The sequence below is a fragment of the Podarcis raffonei genome, chromosome 9, assembly GCF_027172205.1.
Source record: "Podarcis raffonei isolate rPodRaf1 chromosome 9, rPodRaf1.pri, whole genome shotgun sequence".
Lineage (NCBI taxonomy): Eukaryota > Metazoa > Chordata > Lepidosauria > Squamata > Lacertidae > Podarcis > Podarcis raffonei.
Genome location: NC_070610.1, coordinates 21,425,031 through 21,450,922, shown reverse-complemented (window position 1 = coordinate 21,450,922; position 25,892 = coordinate 21,425,031). Strand labels below are relative to the sequence as shown.

The 25,892-nt window shown below is 42.1% G+C and overlaps 1 long non-coding RNA gene across 1 annotated transcript; it reads right to left on the bottom strand.

Annotated features, from left to right (window-relative positions):
• Positions 1–12,957: 12,957 nt before the first annotated feature.
• On the bottom strand, positions 12,958–13,830 carry LOC128420663 (uncharacterized). The gene is made up of 2 exons (XR_008332076.1): positions 13,603–13,830; positions 12,958–13,163 (listed from the first exon to the last, which is right to left on the bottom strand). It is a non-coding gene; the product is annotated as an uncharacterized LOC128420663 (long non-coding RNA).
• Between the last annotated feature and the right edge of the window lie 12,062 nt (positions 13,831–25,892).

The following is a 25,892-nucleotide window of genomic DNA, read 5'->3' as shown; positions in this document are numbered from 1 at the left end:
GGTCAGCGCTGATTTGGTCAGCTGGTCCATAGACTCCGCCCTGGGCGCCCGGGAAAGTTCGTCTTTCACCGCCGAAGAAAGCCCCTCTTCAAAAAGCATTTGAATGGGTTCCGCCGATAGGTCCCACCCCAATTTATGTATCAACATTGTAAACTCAGTCCAGTACTCACGAACCGATCGGTTACCCTGTTTACAAGCCATCAATTGTCTGCGCACCAGTCCCTGTTCAATCTCGCTGGAAAACATCAAATCCATGGCGCGAAAAAACTTCCTCGTGTCCTTCAGCATTTCACTATTCCCTGCCATCAGGGGTCTAACCCAGTCTCTCGCCCCCCCTTCGAGATGGCCAATCACAAACGCCACTCGCGATGCCTCGTCGGTAAAGTCGTCAAACTGCAGCTCGAGAGCATACTGCATCTCTGTCCTAAAGGCTTGATAGTTCCTGGGGTCCCCCCCAAACTTCTGCACCAATCCTGGCATCTTTCTTGCTAGTGTAGCGCCTTTTGCCTTTTCTGCATCCTGCGCCCTCCTTTCCTCTAGCCTCGCCGTTTGCAGCGCTAGCTGGACTTCCAACACCCTGTACCTTTCTTCCAGGCTTGGACCCTCTCCAGCTCCTCCTGCTCCCCCGGCTCCGGCTGGGTTGCTCATGATGCCTCTCTGCACAAGCTGCTTTCAGGGACTGTCCGATTGCTGTGATGGGATGGTGAGCTGCTTGTGCATAAAATCCTAGTCCCTCAGAGTTTGGCTAAGTCCACAAACCTCTGTCTGTGACGGAGCTCCTTAAGCATGGCTCCATCAGTCGCTCGTTGAATCGGACAGTGGGCATTTACGGAACTTCTTCCAGCATAAAAGCTCCTTAACGGAAACGCGTCTCCTGGACTCTCGGCCGTGACAGTTTCCGGCGAGGAGTAGGTGTCCCTATGGGAGGTCCTGAAACCTCCCCACTGTTCTCGCTTGAAGTGTCTCTGAGCCCTCCCTCCGACTCACTTTCCCTTGGAACTCCACTTCTCCCCCTGCTGGTTCCCTCCTCAGCTGAATGGTCTCTCTCACCCTCTGTGAGCCCTTTCACCTCCTGCTCCTCAGATGGCAGTTCCCTGACAGTTACGTTCTCTAACCCTGCAAAAGTCAGAGGTTTTTATATACCCACACCACACAACTCTCCACCCTCTCTTCAGGCAAGCGCCAGGCATGATCATAGTTCCAGGACACATTCTAGCCAGGCAAAGGCCCTGAAGACTAGTAGTATATAATAACAGTGAACTCGGGGTGAGTGGCAATAGTATAGGATCCAAAATGGGGCTACAGGAAGCAAGAAAGAGCTATCAGTATAAACAGGGGAACTAGTAGGTTTTAGAAGCCATTTACATCTTTGAATAAAACATCTTTAGTTCCTGTAACACAGTTTTCATTTTTTTAAAAACACACACAAACGAAACAGGGGAAAAATAAACCCTTGCAGTTCAGGATTAAAAATAGGGTTGGATGGAACAGCACATTGCAATTTTTCTATTTTTAACAAAGCTGCTTCAACCACTATGTTTTCTTTCAAGGACTATTTAACGCTGCACTTCTCAAATAAATGAGCTACTGGAAGAATGATCCACCCACTCTTTATAAAATATATGTTTCTTTATAGATACTCAACTGCAGTTCATTATAATGGTGGCCCGCCAGTGAGCAGCAAAGGAAGCACTGATTTTTTTCCTGGCAACACTCGTTTTGCATTTCCCCAGAGAAGAGTTTTCTGGGGGAAACAAAATGGCAGCCGCTCTGATTCTCTTCCTTCTAAAATAATTCCATCCCCTAAAAAAAACCCCCCAAAATGGCAGTAGCACCATCTGTCTCCTGACCTCTAGTTGGTTGTGTTGCTGTAGCTTACTGAGAAAGAGAGAGGAAGAGGCGTGATCGTGATGAGGGCAGAGTGGTGTAGATGCGCTGGTAGAGTCAAGTCAGCATGCTTGCCAACATGTTTGCATTACACTGACCTCTTTGTCTCCTTGCCCCCTTCTGCGTTCTCATAAGCAGCAGTGCTGTGAGTGGCTGGATGTCCAGTGAGTAGTAGTGCCCCACCACATTAATAAATAATAATAATAATAATAATAATAATAATAATAATAATAATAATAATACTTTTATTATTTATACCCCACCCATCTGGCTAGGTTTCCCCAGCCACTCTGGGCAGCTTGCAGCAAATATAAAAATTGTAAAACATCAGACATAAAAAAATTCTCAATACAGAGCTGCCTTCAGATGTCTTCTAAAAATCAGAGTGTCATTTATTTCCTTGACATCTGGTGGGAGGGTGTTCCACAGTGAACCCCTTCTACTACTAAGAAGACCCTCTGCCTGGTTCCCTGTAACCTCACTTCTCGCAGGGAGGGAACCACCAGAAGGCCCTCGGCGCTGGACCTCAGTGTCTGGGCTGAACAATGGGGGTGGAGACTCTCCTCCAGATATACTGGGACAAGGCCATTTGGGGCTTTAAAGGTCAGCACCAACACTTTGAATTGTGCTCAGAAACATGCTGGGAGACAATGTAGGTCTTTCAGGACCGGTGTTATATGGTCGTGGGTGCCACTCACGGTCACTAGTCTAGCTGCCGCATTCTGGATTAGTTGTAATGTCCGAGTTACCCCATGTAGAACACATTGCAGTAGTTCAAGCGGGAGATAACCAGAGCATGGCACCACTCTGGTGAGACAGTCTGCAGGTAGGCAGGGTCTCAGCCTGTGTACCAGATGGAGCTGGTAGACAGCTGCCCTGGACACAGAATTGACCTGCACCTCCATGGACAGCTGTGAGTCCAAAATGACTCCCAGGCTGCACACCTGGTCATTCAGAGTCACAGCTACCTCATTCAGGACCAGGGAGTCCTCCACACCCGCCTGCCCCCTGTCCCTGCAAAACAGTACTTCTGTCTTCTCAGGATTCAACCTCAGTCCGTTAGCCACCATCCATCCATTGTTCAATTCAGCCATTTGGTTTCAGAAATATTTGAGGGAGGCAGTGAAATTCTTTGAGGGGGAAGAGGATCAGAGTGGCTGCCATTTTATTTTTCTAGAAAGCCCTGTTCTGAGATCTGCTACTGCAAAAGGGCCAATTTCAGCACTGCTGATGGTTTTGAGATCCTCTGAAAGTATTCCTCAGATTATATGGGGAACTGCAACTCAATTACTGCATGGATTCACTTACAGCTAATAGAAAATATGATGCAAGGGCCAAGGGATAGTTAACTATCCAGTGAAATAAGCACAGAAGAGGAAACTTCCCCCCACTTCTAATAAATCCTGCAAGTCTCCATTAGTTATATTGAAACATATTCATCCTGAACAGTATGTAACTTTGTGTCAGAAGCAATATTTTAAGAAGATGAAATGGAAGCATTTGAGGTAAAATGCCAGCATTTGAATTGCGCTGCGTATTACAGAGCTGTCCTGTAGAAGAGGGTCAAGTTCTATGAATGGGTTATGCTACGTAAATTGCCACTTTTTTGGCCTCTGAAGGAAATTTCTGCGGTTCCTAGGATGAAGTTGGACTTTGAAGTATGAACATTTCACATGCAATTTTTGAGAGCTTGGTGCTAGCTTTTTCATTTTGTTTTGTTTTAATGTATGGAAGTAGGAAACTTCTACCCCAATCCAGGCTTTAGGCCTACAAATTGGGCCTTCCATGCCCTGCGTCTGCTTTTAAGAGACACACTGCTTCTGAACATGGAAATACCATTTAGCTATCATGATTAAACTCTTATCAATAGGGTTCCCTGTATTTAAGGGATGCGATACTCAGCCACAGAGGCTGACTATTTGTGCTGACTTAGCCTTTTTGGGCTAATCAAAAGCATCTGATTTCCCAGAATCAGTCTCTGGCACCTCCAGGTATGGTTGGCTAAGATTCCCAGTCTGAAACCCTGGAGAGCTGCTGTCAGTCAGTGCAGACACTACTGAGTGAGATGGATCCGTGGTCTAACTTTATAGAAGACAGCTTCGTCTGTTCTTAAGCAGTTTTCAAAGCCAAGTCATAAGGATTTAATAAGATAGCAGTACAATATTCTCTCTAGCCCAGTACCTCTGAAAGGCACATATGTGAGCTTGCAAAAGGAGAGGCTGTCTTCCCCATTCTTTTCCTTATCACAGTAGCTCTGTGTACGTACAATGTTCAAACTGAGCAAATGCATCTCGAAATGAGCATTTTCAGAAGAAAATGGAAACATATTTCCGATGATTGAGTTACTTTCGCACAAGTCAAGGTGTGGCCCCTGCAGCTTTTTCTTCTCATTTACCGCCAAAGTCCAATTCATAAACCAATTGTGATTACAATAAGCTTAACGTTGCTGAGAGTGGGCTTTTTATAGATTGCGCAAGCTCAGCAGACATCAGATTTCATGAAATCCCCCACCTAGTATGCTGCCGTGGGAATCGTGATAGTCATCTGAGTTGAAAGCTTCCCCCATCCCCTTTTCAAAAAGTTGATCTGTCTCGTAGCCATTTGTACTATTCAATTACATCATTTAAGGATTACACTTTGAATTCAGCGGAATAACTGCTGGAGCTAAGAAGGTAAATTTCAGATGCTGCTCCTTTTTAATACACCTAGGCTTGTTTCAGTCCAAGCAGTGACCATCTTAATAATAATCCACTGCAGTTTCGAGATTCCTCAATAAAGGTCCAACAGAAACCAAGATATTCAATGAACAGTGTGGTTTTCTTCAATCTTGAAATAATTGCCTATAGCTGCTCAGAAAACGTCCTTCATAGACAGTATGTCCACTACAGTTGGGGACTGGGCAGAGGAGGAATGGTGGAGACCGCCTCCCCAGCTTGACCCTTCAGGGAGGAGGAAGAGGAAGACAGTTTAGAATTACAACAGGAGTTTGAGGATGGTCACAGCTCAGAGACAGATGAGGGGGAAAGTTGGGAAATAATGGGAGAGGAGGAGAAGGAAGCACCAGGGAGGGTAACAGCTGATGAACACAGTGTCTTTAGAAAGCATTCCAGACCCCTCCTCTCCCAGAACCCAGCGACCCTTGAAAGTAGGGGAGCAAAGAACTCAAAGACAGAGGGCACGTAGTAGAACCCATAGGAGAGACGCTGATAATGACAAATGAGGGAGAGACAAGGTGTGTGGAGATTCACTTGGGACAACGCCATTATCCAAGAAGTTGGGTTCTATAGCCTCTCTCTCTAAATACTGGGGGGGGGGGGGGATGATGGTAAGAAACATTCCCTTGTCTTTGTACGTTCCTGGGCAACCAGCCGGGAGCTGCTGCCAGCAGCCTGACAACTACCTTATTTGATGTATGGCTGAAAAGAAGTTGCTTCATCATAACCAGCACACTATTAGGCAATGTCTGGCAACAAGACATAATAGGACAAGACGTAATAGGACATAAAAAGAGCCCTGCTGGGTAAGTTGAAGGGCCTATCTATGCCAGCCTCCTGTGTCCCACAATGGCCAACCAGATACCTCTGAGAAGCCCACAAAAATAACATGAGGGCAATAGTCATTCCCTGGCATTCAGAGGCATGTTACCTCTGATCCTAGAGGTGGTAGCCATTGATAGCCTTAACCTGTGGCTTTGTCTAATCCCTTTTGAAGCTGTCCTAGATGGTGGTCATCACCACATCCTGTAGTGAACTGTCATAGACCCATTACGATGTTCAGATTGTGCACAACCCACTGCTTCTTGCTAGGGCTACTTCTGAAATTCTGCTCAGCTGAACTTCTTCCTAGATGAATTATCTGTTTTGTTTCCAAAATGGAACTGATGGATTAGCAATTCTCCATCACTCTGTTTGTTTGTTTTCCCCATTCCTGAATTTGTGTGTGTGTGTGTGTATCTTCCCACCTCCTGATACATGTGCACTCTGACACACACACACACACACACACACACACACACACACACACACCTTGATGGGACTGGCTGTACAACCGCATCAAGATTTTTGTCCATAATGTTTTAGCAATGGGCACATCCATATTGAGAGGAAATAAATATGAAAATGAACTGAAAGTTACAGCAAACTGTGTGGGCTCCAGTTCCAGAATTGTGTTGAGAAAGTCTCCCAATTAAACTTGAATTCAGAAGGTATGGGATGTAAAACATCTCCCTGGATCCATAAAGCAGTATTGGGGAACATGAGGCCCAGAGGCCACATGCAGCCCATGGCTTAATTTTATGTGGTCCTCGGGCAATGGCACAAAGAAAGAAGAGTCAAGTGAACTATGTAATTCTGTAAGCTATGCTCATTTTGGGTTCTGGCCTTGCCCACGACTGGCATGCAGTCTCTGACAGATTACCCTTGAGGGCAGTTGGCTGTCTACAGACAAAAGGTTCTTCATTCCTGCAACTATTAAACAGAAAAGGGTAGCAGAACACTGGTCTAGAATGACCTAAGGTGGAATTTAGGGGAGTGAAGTAGGCAAAGGGCTCTTGTGTGTGGCTAGCCACTGTCAGAACAGGATGCTGGACTATTGGGCTTTCAGCCTGATCCAGCAATAACCTTCTTAGGTTCTGATGTTTTCTTCCTAAACCAGAGATTTAGGGTTATCTATGAAAAGGAACTGCCACACTGGCAGCGATTTTTCTTCATAAAGGTCATCTTTGTAGAATGTGCCATGACACCTTGAGGAAAAAAGGAACATCAAACTGTGGTCAAAGTGAGTGTGGGAACTGGGTTTAAGTTGTTTACTGGTCACACTGAAAAAAAGAAAGAAATGAAAGCTAAGTAGCTGAAGACACAAAGAACCCCCAAACAGCTGGCGAGGATGCTGTGGCAAGCAATTTGGAACACAGGCAGATGGGAGTGGAATTATTTTACATAAAGGATTAATGCAGTGTTACGACTTTCCTCATCAACCACATTCTGTTTAGCGTTTTATAAAGATCAAAGGATTAGAATATTCCACTGCAGAAATACAATATGGTTGCATCACATGTCACTATTTACATATTTATCTATTTCAAAGGACAAGCCAAGCCTACGACCTTTTGCTACTACAATTTGAGAAATTAAATTACTTCCTTGACCACATAGACAGTTCACTAGTATGAATATGAATTGGATGACATTACATTAGTATGCTGATGACCTTGATCCTGTAAAAATGCCAGGCCACCATTCACAGTTGGTCAAGGCACTGTGTAAGAGCTGGTGTTCTTTTCAGCATATAGCAAAATTAAAGACCTCGTCCTGGAGAGATAATCGTGCACTTGGCAACTTTCTTCACAGGAGAGATAGGTGAAATGTTTATTCAAAGAGTACGCATGGTATTTGGACAAATCCCAAATCTGAAGATGAAATGAGGTTGCCGATGGTAGTGGGGCCCTTGCGAAAGGTGAAGCAGGATCTGCAGAAGTCAAAGCAGAGACTCCTAAAGTACTTCATGATGCCTCAGTGTTGATGAAATTGAAACATAGATCTGTAGCATAAGGACAACACCAGGATCATTGGGGGGGTGACTGACAGGTCCAGCTTGTAAGCAGATAATATGATTTTACATGGGCTTCTGAATGCCAGTGCTTTGAGGGAGAGAGTAGCGAGAGCAAATCATTTCCTCCTCTTTCCCCAGAATTCAACACACTGCTGCCCCTTGCCCAGGAGGCTTTTAAAGGTAAAGGTAAAGGTACCCCTGCCCATACGGGCCAGTCTTGACAGACTCTGGGGTTGTGCGCCCATCTCACTTAAGAGGCCAGGGGCCAGCGCTGTCCGGAGACACTTCCGGGTCACATGGCCAGCATGACAAAGCTGCATCTGGCGAGCCAGCGCAGCACACGGAAACGCTGTTTACCTTCCCGCCAGTAAGCGGTCCCTATTTATCTACTTGCACCTGGGGGTGCTTTCAAACTGCTAGGTTGGCAGGTGCTGGGACCGAGCAACGGGAGCGCACCCCGCCGCAGGGATTCGAACCGCCGACCTTTCGATAGGTAAGCCCTAGGCGCTGAGGCTTTTACCCACAGCACCACCCGCGTCCCTCAAAAGGAGGCTTTTGAGGGGTGGGTTACTGAGCTGTGGGCCTCCTCCCTCTCCTAAATCATCTTGAAAGGTACATAGCACAAAAGCCACTGAAAAGATTTCTATGCAATTTAGCAGGTTTCCAACCCAGGGGTGCTCCCCCCATGTCAGTTGTCCACAAAACACATGGGGAGATTAAGTTCTTCCTGTTTCACTCACCCCAAAACTGCAACAGCAACTATCCTGCAAGAAAACTAATGCAGATATCCTTCTGAAATCTGGCAGGATTCAGAGGCATTGCTGCTTACAAATTTCATCCAGTTCCGCTTTCACTAAAGTTATGTATGTTTCCTGAAAAAATATCATTCAGATGGAATCCATTGGCTCCAGAACCCAACCCAAACCGTTGGGTTCAAATTACAGGAAAGGAGATTCTGACTGAACATTAGAAAGAACTTTCTGATGGTAAGATCTGTTTGCTGGTGGAACTGGCTAATTTGGAAGATGGTGGACACTCCTTCATTTGAGGTTTTTAAACAGAAGTTGGTTGGCCATCTGTCAAGGATTCTTCAGCTGTGATTCCTGCAGGGCAAGAGGTTGGACTAGATGACCCTTGGAGTTCCTGTTGGCCATCTGCGCCAACTGAGTTTGCGCAGCAACTGGGGCAATGGAATAAAAACTTGCCCACAATATCGTTGCTTATCTTCATTTTTAAATAATAATCAAACAGCTGCAAAACACCGCTTCTCACCACCATTCCTCACCAATACTCAACAGCATTCCTTAACAGTATTCCTATAATAGTACACACTACACCACTTGATCAACTTAAATACAGTTTTCAAAATAACCAATTACCCTATCGCATTGCTGCATTCAGTGCAGCAGGTAAACTCCCCCTGCTAATTAGTTAAATTGTTAAGATACCACAGGTGTGCTGAATTGTCAAGAGCTCACAGATGTGCTGCCATGCAAGTTATAATTACAAACACACACCTCTGAGTAGCACCATTGGCCACATTAATACCAAGAAAACCCAACAGTTCCATCCAACTCTATGATTCTATGAACTAGAACATACCGTTCTTGTTTTGAATTATGGTAGCAGCTCCAGTTTTTTAGGCTTGGGAACAATGCTATTCCTTATATGATGCATGTGGGGGGAAAGCTGTGCATGTAAGTTGCATCAATTTTCCCTCTGTGCTTAGATATTAAGTAACGTATAATGGTATAAATTTTAATTAAATGTCAAAGATGGTGGGGACTCTGCAATGCTATTTTCCCGCTTTTCAAAATGTCCTCTTTTATGATCCCCATTTTATTTTTACTATGTAGTTTTTATCAGCATAATAAAAATAACTGCCGTCTCAAACATTCAGAGCAGAACTGTGCATGAATTCGAAGGAGGAAGACCCACCAATCCAAGAACCTTCCTGGGAGTTTATCTGAAACAAATACTAAGACAGGGTTGAGAACACGGCAAGCTTGTCTTAGATCTGAGTTCCTTGCTTTTTTACGAGGACCCCCAAGCTCTACCAGCCAGAGCCAGGAATGCAAGACATACAGTTAAAATTGAAGAACAGTGTGCTTTTGAGCACCATATGAGCTTAGGAACTGGTTTTCAGTCTCAGAACCGAGCTAAACTCACAGTCCTTTCACACAAAAGTCCACTCCAGGTTACTTTTCTTCATTTCAGCAGCTTATTTCAGATGGGGAAAGTTAGTTTCAAATTTCGAGAGTAATCTGCTAATACCTACTTGGGATAATAGAGCCATACCTTTAAGAACAAGACAAGGAATATGCAGCCTTCAGAAACAGCCCCAGGTGACTTTATTCAGCCTTCTCTTGCTCATCTCCACCCAACTACCTGAGCCTTTATCACTTGAGACAAGAAATTAGCTTGCTTGAAAATAAAAATATAAACCAGCATTTTAGTACACTTTTCTCCAAATGTACCAATTTCTGTATTCAATTCTGATATACACATTTGTGCAAGGATTTTTTTTTTGTCTATTGTCTATTTGTTTGTTTGTAAGTCACTTTGGTTTGCCCTGGGCAAGATAAAGCACCTGACATAATTTATAAATAAAATAATAAAATAATAATAATGTCTTTTTTATAGATGCATTTATATTTACTTTCTTTAGCTGAAGATTTGCACCACAAGCTTCAGGGAAGGGAGAACTTTGAAGAACAGCTAAGGTTTTCCCCCCTAGTTTCTCATTTTTCCAATTTTCAGTTCGACAAACATTTTTTAAAGTCTGCATGAAAAGTTGTATGCATTTCCTGCACATTTCTCCAAATGTACACATTTTTCTACATATTTCTGCCTAGTACACTTTTACAAGTAATTTTCCCCAATAGAGTGCATTTTTGTGCATTTTCACTAATATGCACAATTTATATTCACTTTTTACTAAAATAAGCATTTTTGTACACATTATATGGTTGGAGAGTTGTGCCACAAAATGTGAATTTTGAAACTGTTTCTAACTTTTTCCCCCCAATAAAGGTTTATGGTGTGTAGTGTTAGCTCTTGGGCAGCTGATATAGGAGATCAGTCTCATTTGTCCAGATCTGATAGATGACTTGCCACAGAATTTAGTGAATTCCCTTTATCCATCTAGCCAATCTAGAGAGTTGAATCTGGATGTCCAATTTTAATACGAAAAGCTTAATGTTTAATTTTGAAGTCAAAACTGACACCAAAACCTGGAACTTGAAAGTTTCACGAGTCTCAAAAGAATGAAAACTTGTGCTTCAGCTCTGAAGTTGACCCAGGTGATAATTAAAGTGTCGCATGCTAGATCCAAACCTACCTTTTAAAAAATTCATTCCATTGTTCCAGCTTGTGAATGAAAGCTACACTTTCACTGTTGCAAAAAAACAGAACAAAAAAGGATTTTGAAAGCAATCTAAGGACAAGTCTCTGTGTCGCTAACAAACAGTGCCAAATGGGTTAGACTTAATGCTGACATTGATTGTCTCGTTTCATATAAGCTTCAATAGCTAACTATTAATGCTTTCAGATCTTCTTTTTTCCAAAAGTTTTTTTAAAAAAATCTTCACACATTAGCACCCATTTGATCAACAATACAAAGCCTACAGTGTCTGCCGAGTCTGATTAATAGGTACGTGTCATCCTTCTAGCTGCATCTTCAATTACTTTGTAGAGCTGGTATACAAAGAAATAGATGCTGGAAATCAGGTGAATGCTTTTACCATTTTATTGAGTCGTGAAAAGAATGAAAAAGCAAGCAATTGGAAATTCATAGGTGTTTTTGTTATGTTAAATAATGGCTCACAGAAGGTATATACACTGTCTCCTCCTCATCATAATCATATTCCCTAGTAAATATGGCAGCAGAACAACTCAGAACTCGACTGCAGCTAACAGCTGTCAATATTGCACAAACTGTCACAACAGTTACTAATTGGCTCCCTTGTTAGCAATGTCGGCCCACAAGTAAACGGGCACCAAGGCTACACAGTTCTCTCTCTGCTAGAGGTCGTCCCTCAGGAATGTGACTGAACCTACAAAGAGGAACAACTCTCCTCCCTATACCAAAGTTGCAAGCTGTCCCCTGAATAAACAAAAGATGGGTATTTTTGTAGCCATCCAACTCCTTTTAGAAGTAATTGCATTCACTAAGAAGACTAAGTGTCAGTGTATAATTTGACAATGTATGTGAAGTACTTAAAATGTGGAAGCCAGGGTTCAGTGGGAGAGAGTCAACCAGATCCCACACTTTTGAGAGCCTCTAGTGCTACAGTGTTCTGGGCTATTCAAACATGTTCAGCACCCAAGGGTAAAAAAGCTAAATTCTGAAAGGGCACACAGTCTTTGGTGCCCAGTACTGAATGACAGGCAGTAACAGGTTCAATTCACAAATTATTTCTACTCGCTATAGTTGTTGCTAAGTATTTCCATGACATTTTTCAGTGTACAAAACACCTGACATATTTAATAAAACTCTTCCAACTTCTTCAAAACACCACACAACTTCCTATCCTTGCCTCCTAACACGATCCCACTATTGTGGCATGTGAGGTATCATCCAACACTGTTATTACGGTAGGCTTGGAACTCCCTCAGCTGCTCTTTTGAGCCTACATTTGTCTGTGAATATTTTCTGGCCTTGATCCAAGAACCTTTGTTGCCTTTTCAAAACTGGCACCTAGCCCCAAAGGCAGCAACAGAGGACCTCTTCTCCTGATATCAAATATCCCCCCTAGCACCAACTCCTCTTCCTAGTATGGGAGTAGTAAAGGTAAAGGGACCCCTGACCATTAGGTCCACTCATGGCCGACTCTTGGGCTGTGGCGCTCATCTTGCTTTATTGGCCGAGGAAGCCGGTGTACAGCTTCCGGGTCATGTGGCCGGCATGAGTAAGCCACTTCTGGCGAACCAGAGCAGCGCATAGAAACGCCGTTTACCTTCCCGCCAGAGTGGTAACTATTTATCTACTTGCATTTTGATGTGCTTTCAAACTGCTAGGTTGGCAGGAGCAGGGACCGAGCAACAGGAGCTCACCCCGTCGCGGGGATTCGAACCACCAACCTTCTGATCGGCAAGTCCTAGGCTCTGTGGTTTAACCCACAGTGCCACCCATGTAGTAGTAGTAGGCAAATAGCAATATTAAGAATTCAGTTTCCAAATTCTCGAGGCCAAATTTGCATTGAGTATAGATGGACATCTGAAGAATGACACTGCCAATCACATTGGTAAAGATTCAATGCTGTTTCAGAGGGAGGATCTCCAGGAAAGGAAGACAAGAAATTTCAAATCAACTGCCCCTTTCTCCCACACTATACAGCCAGCCATTGATGATGTTTGAGAAATAAAACTAGCCTGTGCCATAAAAGGAGGTAATTATTATAATCAAAGTTTAATGTCTAAATCCAGTCCATGGGAGGATCTTCCTCGCAATGATGCTTTTGCTTTGTCAGCTCACAAATCACTGAAAGGCTGATAGAAATTATGCAGAACTCTTTGAGGTTCCAGAATGGTGTTTTAATGAGCTGTGATACATATCTCAAAACGTATGCGGTAGATTGTCATGTGGGACCTTCTAGGGCTGTTACTTTGTGATAAAACAGATTTGCATCCTCCACATGTTGCCAAGCTACAGCTCCCATTGTCCCTTGCTGTTGGCCATGCTGGCTGGGACTAGTTGGAGTTTAGAGTCCATGGGTTCCCCATACCTATTGTAATGGTTCTAGGGGTTGCTTGTGTGTAAATCGACGCCACACCTGGCTGGGTTACCTGGGTGAACCCTTTCTGTCTGGACAGCCACTCACCCGCGGCTGTCCCAATCGCTGGCAGAATCCGTCAGTGGGCGTTTCTTGAACTTCTTCCAGCAAAGAAGCTCTTTGACGCCTAGTTGCCACCTACTCTCCCTGCGCGGAAGCCTTCTGCGCAGGGAGGGTGTGGGCAGTGGAGGACCCATGCTCTCCCCGCTGGTCTCCGGGGAGGAGTCATGGAGCCACCTCGCCGATTCCCCCATCTGCCCCCCTTCTCCACTGGTGCTACGCTGAATTCCTTCCCCAGAAGATGGGCTGCTTCTTTCCCTCCCGGGACGCTCTCCGGAATCCCTCTGGAGCCCTCCCTCTCCCTCTGGCTCCGATGGCAGTTCCCTGACACCTATGATAAGAGATTTCTAGCCGCTGCCAACCTGGTGCCCTCCGGATGTTTCAGGCTACAACTCCTGGCAGCTCCAGCCAGTATAACAATGAAGTCCCTGGACCCCACATTCTAGCCACAACAGTTCTCTATGCATTTCAATGGCCTTTGCTCTCCATCTTTTGCAACCTTTGTGGTGGAAGGCAAGAGATGAAGTCCACAGAAGTCCCATCTTGAAGTAAGTTTCTTCAGATCAAATCAGACAAGGAAGACTGCAAAGCAGAGAAGGTAAAGCCTAGGCATGTAGCTCAGGAGTGCCAGCCTGCGACCATGGGTGCCTGGGGCCATGGGTGCCATACAGCCTGCATGGCCCTGGCACCAAAATTTGTGGGTGCTCAGACATCCAGATTCCCAGGGAGTTGGCACCTATGATGTAGCTTGTGAGGCTTCTAGAATCTTCCTCAGCTCCACCCACCCTACAAGTTACAAACCTTTGTAGCTCATCATTCTAAGATTTCTCTAAGTTGGTGGTCTTCGCAATTTCTACCTGGTTGAGGCAGCACAAACTCCCCATTCCCAGCCTGACTTTTTATAACAATTCTGAATTTGCTAAATTGCAAATGGATGTGGCCTAGGGTAGCCATATTACAGAGGATAGTTATCTATATGAAGAGCTGTCAGAAGTCAATGCTCTGTTTGAAGGAAGTCTTTATTTGAAGGGTTGTCCAGTCCAAGTCAGGTTGAAGGATGAAGAACCATAAGAAGGGAGATCAGGAACCTTGAAGTTGCCAGTTAACAGCTCCTGCCTGGATAGTATACTAAGAAGACACTGGGAAAGCGGGAGGAATTAAGTTCAGTTCACATTTAAAGACAAACCTATCAAACTCAGACTTTTTGAATCAATATGTGAACTAAAACACAGTCATTGTTGGAAATCCACACTTCTATGAATTTTGCAATGTAATTATTCAGCCCAATAATGTGTACATAAATGCATATACTAGGGTAGTACGTGCATACAAATTCATATATTTGTGAAAATAACATACAAAAATGCATTGCATTAGGAAAAAATGCATTTAAGTAAAAATGCATTTATCAGGAGAATTTTGCAATGAAATGCTGCTGAAATTTCATTATTAGGAAAATGATTTACAAACTGTTGCAGATATGTGGGGAGCTGAATTTAAGATTGGAAAAATGAGGTATTTGGAGAACTGAAATTGATAGATATGTCCATTCCCCTCAGAAACAGAGGTCACCTGGGCAAAGTCTTTCCCACAATGGTGAGATGTATTTGTACCTAAACTATGGTAAATATTTCTAGATGTCCATCTACACATATAAATTAGTGTGTGATGCAAAAGTTATCAAAATCTGCATCCTCTGTTGTTCACTTTTTGGAGTGATGCATTCCTGCATTGCAGGGGGTTGAACTGCATGGCCCTCAAAATTCTTCCCGCTCTACAATCACATGATTCTACTATTTCCTCTTTTCTGATTATGTGCAAGTCCCCAGTGTAATTTCACCTGCTTTGACATATTTAACAGATCTTGTAAGGGATGAAAGACAAGGGTTTTTCTTCTTCTCCACATTGCAAAAAAATAAATACAAAAATAAAAGACCCACTATGGTGGAGTAGGTTGGAATGTATGTAGGTGGAGAGACAAGTTGAGATTGTATGAAAGACGCAAGATCTATAAACAAAAGTTCTTACTCCAGCCTCCTGTTGTGCAAGGTTCCTTAGTGAATAGAAGAGCTTGAGGCTCATGACAGATATTTTCCCTCCATACAGGAAATCATTCAGTGTGAAATTGTTATGGAGTTCTTGTTACCAACGGTACAGGTATTTATTTTTTTTAAACAAAGATGATCAATCTGAGTAAACAAAGGACTGCTTAAAATTACCTTTGTGCTCAAGCAAGAATAAAGATATTGCAGGAACAATTGGGTGGGTAGGGAAAGGTTAGCTATTTGTTGTCCTCGTTTGAAGAATGGTGGAAGCATTTGCATTGTCTCTCACTCTCCTATTGAACTATGGACACAAATGAAGGTTGCTGGTAGATAATCACTTTAAGTGCAGTACATTTGAGCATGGTACATGATATAAATTGCCTAACCACATTTTATACCCCTTCTGCTTTATGTCTTTCCATTATTCAAAGGAGCTCATAGAAGTGTAAAGTAGGTATCTCTGACAAAAGCATCCTTTGAATTTGAGTTGCCCACGAAATGTCGTTTGAAGGCTGATATGGAAAGCAGATTTTATTTGGGCAAAGTAATCAGGCAAAACATCTGTAGGATTTGAAAGGAAGCCAAAATAATTATACCAAGCACGGGAATTCTGCTCATCCCAAAGTTGTTGCCAGATTTCACCAAAAGCAAAACGGAAAGTCTGGAGGCCTCTCCTCAGCTCAAACATCTGAGGAATTTGGAGGGAAAGTAAATGAGTTTTGATTAGACTAGCCAAAGGTAGTGGTCACCATCAGTCAGGACCAGTAGCTGGAGGCCACCATATTGTTTAACGTCATACACATGTGTTAAAATGTGAAAGAGGTTTCAGACAACACAACTGCCTCAATTGGAAGAGGAGAAGTAACAAAAGTCTCCACAGGACATAAAGCTTCCTTCCTCGGGGCCTATGAGACAGAAGCAGCAATATAGGGAGAAGAAGAAAAGCTGCCAAGAGGAGATACCACACCACAGGGGAGAGAGAGGCGCTGGCCCCTCTGACGAGGAGGGGAATAAAAAAGATGTTGTTGTAGTATGCCCTTCCCTCATGGTCTGAGCTGACTGTGGTGACTGAGGACCTACAAGGACCTGGAGCTAGCATTGAGACTAGCAAAATTTCTTAACGGTGTGTGTCTCACATAACCCTACTTAAACCTAAAAACAGTAAGAATGAATTGTATTTTTCTAAAGGCAGGAGTAGGTAGCGTTAGAATTCCTACTCCATGATTGCAGTCATGGGATTGTTGTCTTTCACATGACGGTGTATGTTTTGACTCCACAAAGTGGGAAGTGACAGAGACAGGATGTTTGTGTTACTGTGTTCCGTGAAGTGGGACTATTGTCCTTTTTCTTTTTGCTCTCTGATGCTAGAGAGAGAGGGAGCCATATTGCAGTGCTCCATGTGTGTTTATATGTAAATAAAGTAGATTAGCCAAAATGCTGAGTTGCTGAGGTCTGTTACGCAAGCTGCGCAAACTCTGCGGATCCCTAAGTGTGCTGGTGTCTGTTGGCATTGGTTGCTGTGATGTTCAGGTGGAGGGAAGCTTTTGAAGCTCCTGAACGATCAACCAGGAGGGAGAGAACATGCCAGTTGGGCATGTGTCTCTGCCAGGGTCCTACTCGAGTGTAGGGCGAGCTCCTGACCGGTAGGTCACATATGGTTTGAGAAACCAGCCTCCTTGCAGTGGCAACGTAACATGACCCAAGCTGGGCATGGCATCTACAAAGGAAGCTCGTAAGAGGCAGAGTTTTCTTGCCCCTTTGGGAATGTGGTTACTATTCAAGGGGGTCCAGCCACTGCATGTTCCAAAGCCAGGCTGCTTTTTTATTATTCTCGCAGACGTTCTCATTTCCTACGTTCAAGGGACAGAAATTCTCCTGAAAAGTAACTGCACATTTAGAAGCATAGCTTTTGATTGGTTAGTAAATCTTTCAGTTTGCTCAAAGGTACTGGCAACCTTCCTCATAGCCCCTTCTCCTCCCGGATCTGTGTTCTGCGCTAACAAAGCTCTGGCAAAGCCCAAGGCTTTGCTAATTGCCAGTAACACATATTTGACAAGAGCTATTTAGACTCCATATAAGTGGGATATTGGTCTGGGACTGCAGCCAAAGTAATCTTAGTAATAAAATACTATATTTCCTAGCAAAAAAGAGAGAGAGTAAGAAAGGGGAACAGGTGTAGTTCAATTTTACAGACATCCACAGGATAAAACTGCACCTATCCTGAGGTAAGATTTTTTTCAGAAGCAGACCAACAGATCAGGTTTTTTTAAAAAGATATACAGTCCTTCAGGCCTCCTCCTTTCTTTAGAATGGCTGGCAAACAAAACCATTAGCTGAATAAAACAAAACCTTAATATATTATTCTTCCTCTGACTATACCCCTTCGGAAATGATCTCTCAAGATTCTCTATCCTATTTTTTGGAGAGAGAAACTGAGGGGACCACTCCACTGAATTTATTCAGGGGCCAGAGAATCCAACAGTTTGGGGGTTTTTTGCAGGTGGGGCTCACCATTAGCAGTGATAGAACAGCTTCTTTGCTTTATTTGTCCCTCCAGAATGCCGCAGATGTATCATAATTCCAGGGCATTATGAGCTAACAAATGATGCAGAATATTAGGATTTTTTTTTAAATACTCTCCAGCATCAAACATTCCCTGCCTACCAAAACCCAGCATGTTAGGTAGAAGGCCGAATTAACCTCATCTCACAAATATGCTAACTTTTCATGGGCAAGGATTTTTTTCAACATGGGGAAGCCTATAAACATTCAACCCCCCACTTCTATTCAGTCAGTAGAAGGATGTACCTATCATGACATCTCCAAACATAAAATTGGGCTCTGAGATATGTAAAATAAGTCACTTGATGGTCAACTTAATTTCCACTGGCCTGATTCTTATTATACTTAGATTCCTTTAGGGAACTATGGGTGGAATTCAAAGTAACTCTAAGGAGATTGCTGCTTGCCTGATGGACTGCCCTCCCCTCTCTTCTGCCATACATGGTTCTGGGGTTCTCCTGACCCCCTAGAGCTGATTTTGGGGTGAGGTGGGAGGTGAGAAAGCCTCTTTGTGCTAGTGGGATTCATTGTGCAGGCTCCCATTAGCACAGCTTCATTGAATCTGGCCACTGGTGATTATATTCAGTTATGTTCCTTTTTTTTTGCACTGTGTTGGAATAGCTCTTGAGGGACATTGTTTATATAAAAAATAAATATTCATAACCTTGGCATTTGCTATTCCTTCTATAAAGAGATCAATCTAGAGTTAACACAACAGTGTTGATTTTCTAAAATAGGATTGTTCTTAACAAATGGTTCATTTGTTCATATTCATGATTGGGAATAATTGAAATTCATGCTTTTACATGAAAATTTTTTCACTGCTTTTAACAGCTGGAAAGCTTAGAGAAATTAATCAGGAAAGTTTTAAAATAAACTCTTTCCCCAATGTTTCATGAATCATCTATTCCTTTAAAAAGTTACAAATTTAATTACATTCATTTTAACTCCAGTAGTTATCTGACATTATATGTGCTGAATAAGATAATCCTTGCCTTTAAAATAACTCAATATGATCCTTATTACAAACTAGCTTTCCCTCCACAATTATGGCTAAATCTATCAAAATGAATTGTATTGACAGGACTGCTAAAATGTGCTTAATTTGCTTTGTTCCCTCATCCAACATTAGTACAAAAATTATGTTCCGTTCTTGTCATTCCCTGTGTTGGAACATCTTTACTGGAAGCTTTCCTCACAATTCTGAAGTCAATAGGTTGCCAGATTTCATATTTTTATAGTGCAGCTTTGGGCCAAAAGTAAACTTTTTAGTGGCATAAAAATAGGTCCAGATTTTGTGATGGCATCATATCACTATTTTGGGTTATGTTTGCTTAGATACTAAAATTCATTTATATACCCCTATTTCAAGAAGACCAGAGTGGCATACAATGAAACAGCAACAATAAAATTTAACAGACAATATAAAGCACAACACAGCAGCCAAATTATCTAGGACAGTGGTCCTCAAACTTCTTTTCCCCGTGGACCACTTGGAAATTGCTGAAGGGCCTGGTGGACCTGGACCAATTCACATTTTTTCCTGCCTATTGTAGCAACTATAATGTGCTGTACTAGATGTTAGATGATTTTTAATTGTAATTTTATTGCTTCTTTTATTTCTTAGATCGTATTTTATTGTCATTGCCATTTGAATTCCATGGAATTCAAATTGTAAGTGCTCTTCACAGTCATGCCACAGACCACCTAAGTGGTTTGCATATCACAGTTTGGGAACCTCTGACCTAGGAGGACTCAAAAGCTAAAAAGAAAATGTTTAACTGCCCTTCTGAATATGGGCAGCGAAAGAGCCATACAAATCTCCAGGCAGGAGGGGTTCCAGAGCTGAGGGGTGCTGCAGAAAAGTCTCTATTGAACATTGTTACCTTATGTGTAGCTGAAGTTACTACAAGGAGGGCCTTTGTGGAAGATCTCGATTTTCAGGCAGGGTTTTCATGAAAGGAAGGAAACGGTTCTTCAGCTAATCTGGTCCCAAGTCATCTTGGGGTTTTTTGGTCAAACCCAGCACTTTAAATTGCACTTGGAAATGAATAGGAAGCCAATATAATTGATACAAAAAGGGAGGGGTAACGTGAGTCCTACCTCACCATAGCAAGATCAAAAGGTTCCAGAAAGGGAAACAATTGGTATGCTATTCTTAATTGTGCAAAGGTGCTTCTAACTTCAGCTGAGGCCTAAAGCTCCAGGTTTAAGGATGGGTCCAAGATAGACCCCAAGCTATGTTTTCAGAGGAAATGTACCCACTTCCAACACAGGTTGAACATCCAAACTGAAACCCTTCCTACTGACCAGAAGACCTAGCCTTGCTTCAGTTTGTTAGCCTTCATCTAGTCTATTATTGATATCAAGGCCTGGTTTAGAACATCTACAGCCTTCTGTGATTGTTAGAAAGAGAAAGATAGAGCTGAGTTTGGTACCCCAAGAATATTGACTTCTCCCAGCAGTTTTACGTAGATGTAAAACAATCATGGGGGACAGAAGAGAATCTTGAGGAACCCCACAAACCAAAGGACAAATGTCCTCCAGTTAAACCTTCTACAAATGTCTCTAAGGAAGGGTTTGAAAGAATGACCAGAGCAGTGGTCCAGAGTGCTTTCATAGCCAAACATCACTGAGAAGGTTTTGTACTTCTGGAAACTCCAGAGTTCCCTAGCAAACTGATACATCCCTCTCATGTATGGAGGGTGGTGTTTTGGCAATAAAATAATCGGTACTTAGATTCCTTTAGCATATGCAAGGGGAACCCATGACAAATTGTTGCAGTGTGGAGTGCTACTGTTCAAGAAATGGAGGAAATATTGTTGGTAATTTAAGTCATAAGAACATAAGACCCCCTTTGATTAGACCAAATGTCTTTCTAGTCAACATCCTGTTTCCCCACTGCGACCAGCCAGTTTGTTACCAATGGGAAGCCCACAAGCCATAGCTTTCAACTTTTCCCTTTTCTTGCAAGGAATCCTATTTGGAATAAGGGAATTTCCCTTAAAAAGGGGAAAACATTGACAGCTATGCCACAAGCGTTGAATCTGGAATTAGACATGCAGCAAGTCAATGTGGTCATTTATTTATTTTAAAAAAGGTGGTTCAGTAGGTCAGCTTTCAAATGAATAAAACAACAATATCACCTTAAAAAAAACTTTACTGGAAATCTTGCTTGAAAGACAGAAATATTCTGTAGCCCTCTAGGAATTAATGCTCGTGATACCTAAGTACACATAAAGTGAAATGGAATCGCTGAGATTTATTTATTTTTAATCAATATTATTCATATTACTCTTTGGGCAAAAAACAAAACTAAAACTGATATTATTATTATTGTTGTTGTTGTTGTTGTTGTTGTTGTTGTTGTTGTTATTAAAAACTGTTTCAAAAGCAGACACTTTTCCTATTAACTCCATGCCCCCCACAAAAGCTCTACAGGATGGGATTTCTCCAGATTTGAAAGCTTTTGCCCATTACAGCCCTGAATGAACTTCTATGGTTGAAGGCTGAAACTCTGACAATAGTATTTTTAGAGTGGAAACTTTGACAGGCTCTTTCTATTAAAAGTGCCAGCACACTTTCATAGAATGCTTGTGCTTTCCCCAGCTTATGACATTAATGCACTATTGTCAAGCTCTTCAGATGTGAAGTCAAGTAGACAGGCTCTTGTCAGATGAGACTCTTCACTTGAGAGATCATCCAAGGACAAGGCATCCCGGTCCTACCTGCCCAGATAAGATTTTTAATTTGAAAACCATACAGTGGTTCCTTACACAGAGTGATCTAAAGGTCATCCAGAAGCCAAGCACTTGATTCTTTCTCTCTCTCTCATTCCTGATGCAACTTTGGACTGGTCAATAGACTGATCATGTTGAAAACAGGGTTATGCAAGCAGACAAGGAAATATGATGTCCATGTGTCAAGGGTCTTTCTTCACAAGTGCCAGCTGCAAAATCTGCAATGTAGCTAACAAATCATAGTAATTCTATCTATCTATCTATCTATCTATCTATCTATCTATCTATCTATCTATCCTGCTTTAAACACTGCTTTGGGATTTATGGTCCATGGAGATCTATAAAGAGCCTTATTTATATTGAGTTGTTTATATTAATAACAGAACAAAAATATGAAACTAGTTTTCCAAATTCTGCCTCGATTTCAACATTGAATCTGTTATTGTATTCAGAAGCACTGCTACAATGTGGTATATAGCAAGACAGCTGTCCCTGGAGACAGATTATGAGAGCCATTAAGGATGATGGAATGGGAGGCAGACAGGCAAGATTTAGGCAGCCATGCTGAGCAAGTTTACTGGGAGCCAGTCGCATTGAACCAAATGGAATGTATTTCCGAGTAAACCCTGCTTAGCAAACTACTGGGAAATTCTCCAGCGTGAACCTTGTTGAAGTAAACAAGGAACTGTGCAGCTCATTTGAACAAGGTTTATATATTCAAATTACCTGGTAGATTATGTCTCATGTTTTCCAAGTGGAAGAACGGTACTCCATTTTGCTTTCATGCCTCAGACACTGAGAAGTCTCTGGGCAACCTTGAATCGTGATTATAACATTTCTGGAGACTAGAGCATGGAGAAAACAAGATTTGCTTCAGGTGAGATCTATACTGTGCCTGGCTGACAGTGTAGCAGGAAGGAAGGTTGTATTTCCCCCTGCATTTCAATTCCCATTTACTAATCAAGTCCAGTATATCAGAAAGTAAGAGTCAAAACTTGTCTGCTTTGAAACAGGCTGTGAATCAGTCACAGATACATTTTTAAAGGCATTTAAACTAAGCTAAATCCAGAGTACTGGTGATTAATTTGTTCTTAAAAAGTTCTTGCCCTGAAACCTTTAACGGCTGCCATTTAAAACATCATTGTGTCCAAAACATGCTTCATTATGCCTACAACTTATAATCAAGCTGACCTGGTGTACAAGCAATTAGTCAGTCAAAACCCTGGTTCATTTTCTGAATGCACACAGCTCTTCCTTTGCGGAGAAGTGTTCAGTTTGGATGAACAAATGTTTTGCCAAGGGCTGCCTAGAATTCAGAAATGACCTTAATTGAATATGCTGTAGGTGTGCCCAAATTCACAGCATTATTAATGGAATGATCCCCTCTGGTCCTCTTAGTCCTGTGACCTCAGCTTTAATCCATATTTCACTGAAGTTGCATATGCCAAAAAATTTGGCACATTTTCTCTGTGACCTGGCACTGATAAATCACAGGTCTTCTATTGCCTCTGTTTCAGTTCTTGGGGAGATTTGGGAGAATCCATTATGAAAATGTTTTTCATGTGCACACTTCTTTGTCTTACACCGCAATCCCCTAAATGATAACCGGGAGAGTAAATCAGCTGCCAGCAAGGGAAGATTTGCCTTCATCTCAGTCTGAGCCAATTTCAACAAGCTAATATAACCACACTTGTTGGCGAAATATGTTCATTTCTCACTGAACCCTTGAAGTATCTGGATGGCGTAAGATAATTGTTTTTTTGTTTTACATATACATATGTTAGGATTTTAGTGGGGTTAAGAAGACATATTTGTCCAGATATTGCAGCTGCCTTTACATTGCCTTTTCTATAGTATTACTTCAGACTTGATAATGCTAATAATTTAAGATGTAATTTTATAGCCACTTATCTGGGAGAAGATCCCATTGAAAGTGCACTGTTAATCAGTTATTTGGACAAAGACAGAAAAGATATAATTCAATTCAACATCATGTAAATATAAAGGCATATCAATATCTCAGAGGGGAAAGTAGCATGTTTCAGCCAAAAGAACAATCCTGAAAAGTAGATGGTTGGTTTGCCATGTGAATGTAAAATCCGAATTTTTCAAAATCATCACCACATTAGAATTGTCTGCCTTCTACATGATCAACAATAAGATGTTCTCCTTGTTAGTGTGAGAGAAGCTGAAAACATAAGAATACTCCATTAAGAATACTCACAGCTGTAAAGACATAAGAAGAGCCTGCTGGGTGAGACCAATGACCCATGTAGGCCAACATACATCCTGTTTTCCCAGTGGACAACTGTGGGAAGCCTGGAAGCAGGACCTGAACTCAACAGCACACCACCCACTTGTGATTCCCAATAGCTGCCATTCAGGGGCATTCCGCCTCTGACAGTGGCAGCTTGGCTCCCAAGTGCTGTGAATCTAGTTGGAAACATGGTGCTCTGTGACACGCTTATTTATTCCAAAATATTTATTTGCTGCCTTTGAAAGTAAACTCTTCCAAGGTGGTTAACAATAAGACACAGAAACACAATAAAGAACACGCATAAAAATAAAATACTAGTAAAACAGGGAGGCCACTCAAAATCACTAAAATAGAATCAACGCCAACAAAAATGGAGGCCAACATTTGCTATAAAAAAAAGCTTCAGGACAAAGTCCAACACTAAACACACCAGGCAAAGTCCACAAAACAAAGTGAGTCTTTACACCCAGACACATTCTCTCTCTCTCTCTCTCTCTCTCTCTCTCTCTCTCTCTCTCTCTCTGGTCTGAGCCTCCCTGCAAAACAAATTTCATTCAGAAGGCATTTGATTTCACGGCAATGTCACGCTGTCTGAAGAGCAAATTTTGAGTCATAGATTCGAAGCAAGAAACCATTGTCTTATATACACATCCTAAGGCTGAATGTTCCCTCCACTTGCCTATCCCTCTATTTTCTACCTTTTTTGTAATTCTTTTTTAAACTCAAGGTGTCTCTGACCCAAAATCTAGCGATATCCATACATTGTAAATATCTAATTTATTGCTTTGTCAAGAAAGTTAGTGGTGTACGAAGTGATTTGTTTAGAATACTTATATCCTGCATTACACCTCCCAGTGGCTGTAATTCAGTTGGGAGCTGCCCAGAGTCGCTGGGGAGACCCAGCCAGATGGGCGGGGTATAAACAAATTATTATTATTATTTCAAAGTAGCTTACAAAAGATACAAGGTGGCTTCAGTGCAAGTTGAAAGAAAAGAATATGGTACAATTCACTTCATCTCATTCCTGGAACAACACCTCTGTTTTTCCTAATGATCGAAAGGGTGTGTCCGTTCATCCTTTTATATGGCACAAAAGTGCAAATGTTCCTGTAGACCAGCCTTTCTTAACCTGTGGGTCCCCAAATGTTGTTGAACTACAACTCCCATCACCCCTAGCTAGCAAGGCCAGAGAGCTCAGGGATGATGGGAGTTGTAGTCCAACAACATCTGGGGACCCACATGTTGAGAACCGCTGCTGCAGACACATTATATGCAAATACAAATTCAAGACATGCACCCTATTTGCACATGGAAGCAGCTTGTGCATACCTGTGTCCCCTGCTTTCTCCATCAGAAACTGCACCCACAGGAATGCACGGCAATGAGCATTTGCAAAAGAAGCATTCAATGGAGGCCACATTAAACTTGGCAACATAAGAAGCTGCCATACACTGGTTCAGGGCATTGGTCCATCCAGTTCAGTACTGACTGGCAGTGACTGTTTAAAGTTGTATACAAGTGTTTCTCCCAATCCTACCTGAATATCATGGGGATTTTATTTATTTATGTTTTGGCCAATTAATATTCGGCAGCATTTAAAAATGTGTCTGTGGGAAGGGGTGGGTGGGTTGTTTTGCTGTTCTGTTTTAATTACTTACCGTACTTGTTTCCAATCCTGTATTTTGTTCTGTGAACTGCCCAGAGATCTTATAGTGAAGGGCTGTATATAAATCAAATAAATAAATAAATAATAATAAACATATCTTGTTAAAAGTTTCACAGCGAATTGATGTGAAGAGAAAAGGAAAAGGAAAGAAGGAAAGAAAAAATACATAGAAACAAAAGAAAGCAGAGGAAAACAACATCTAAATGACAATAACATGTGATTAAGGGTACAAAACTATGTAGTATATATGTAAGCAGATGAGCTTATTATTTCCCTCAAGTATAGATCTATCCATTGATCAAAGGGGGCCATATTTTTAACCTTCCAATGTATTAATATTGATCTTTTTGC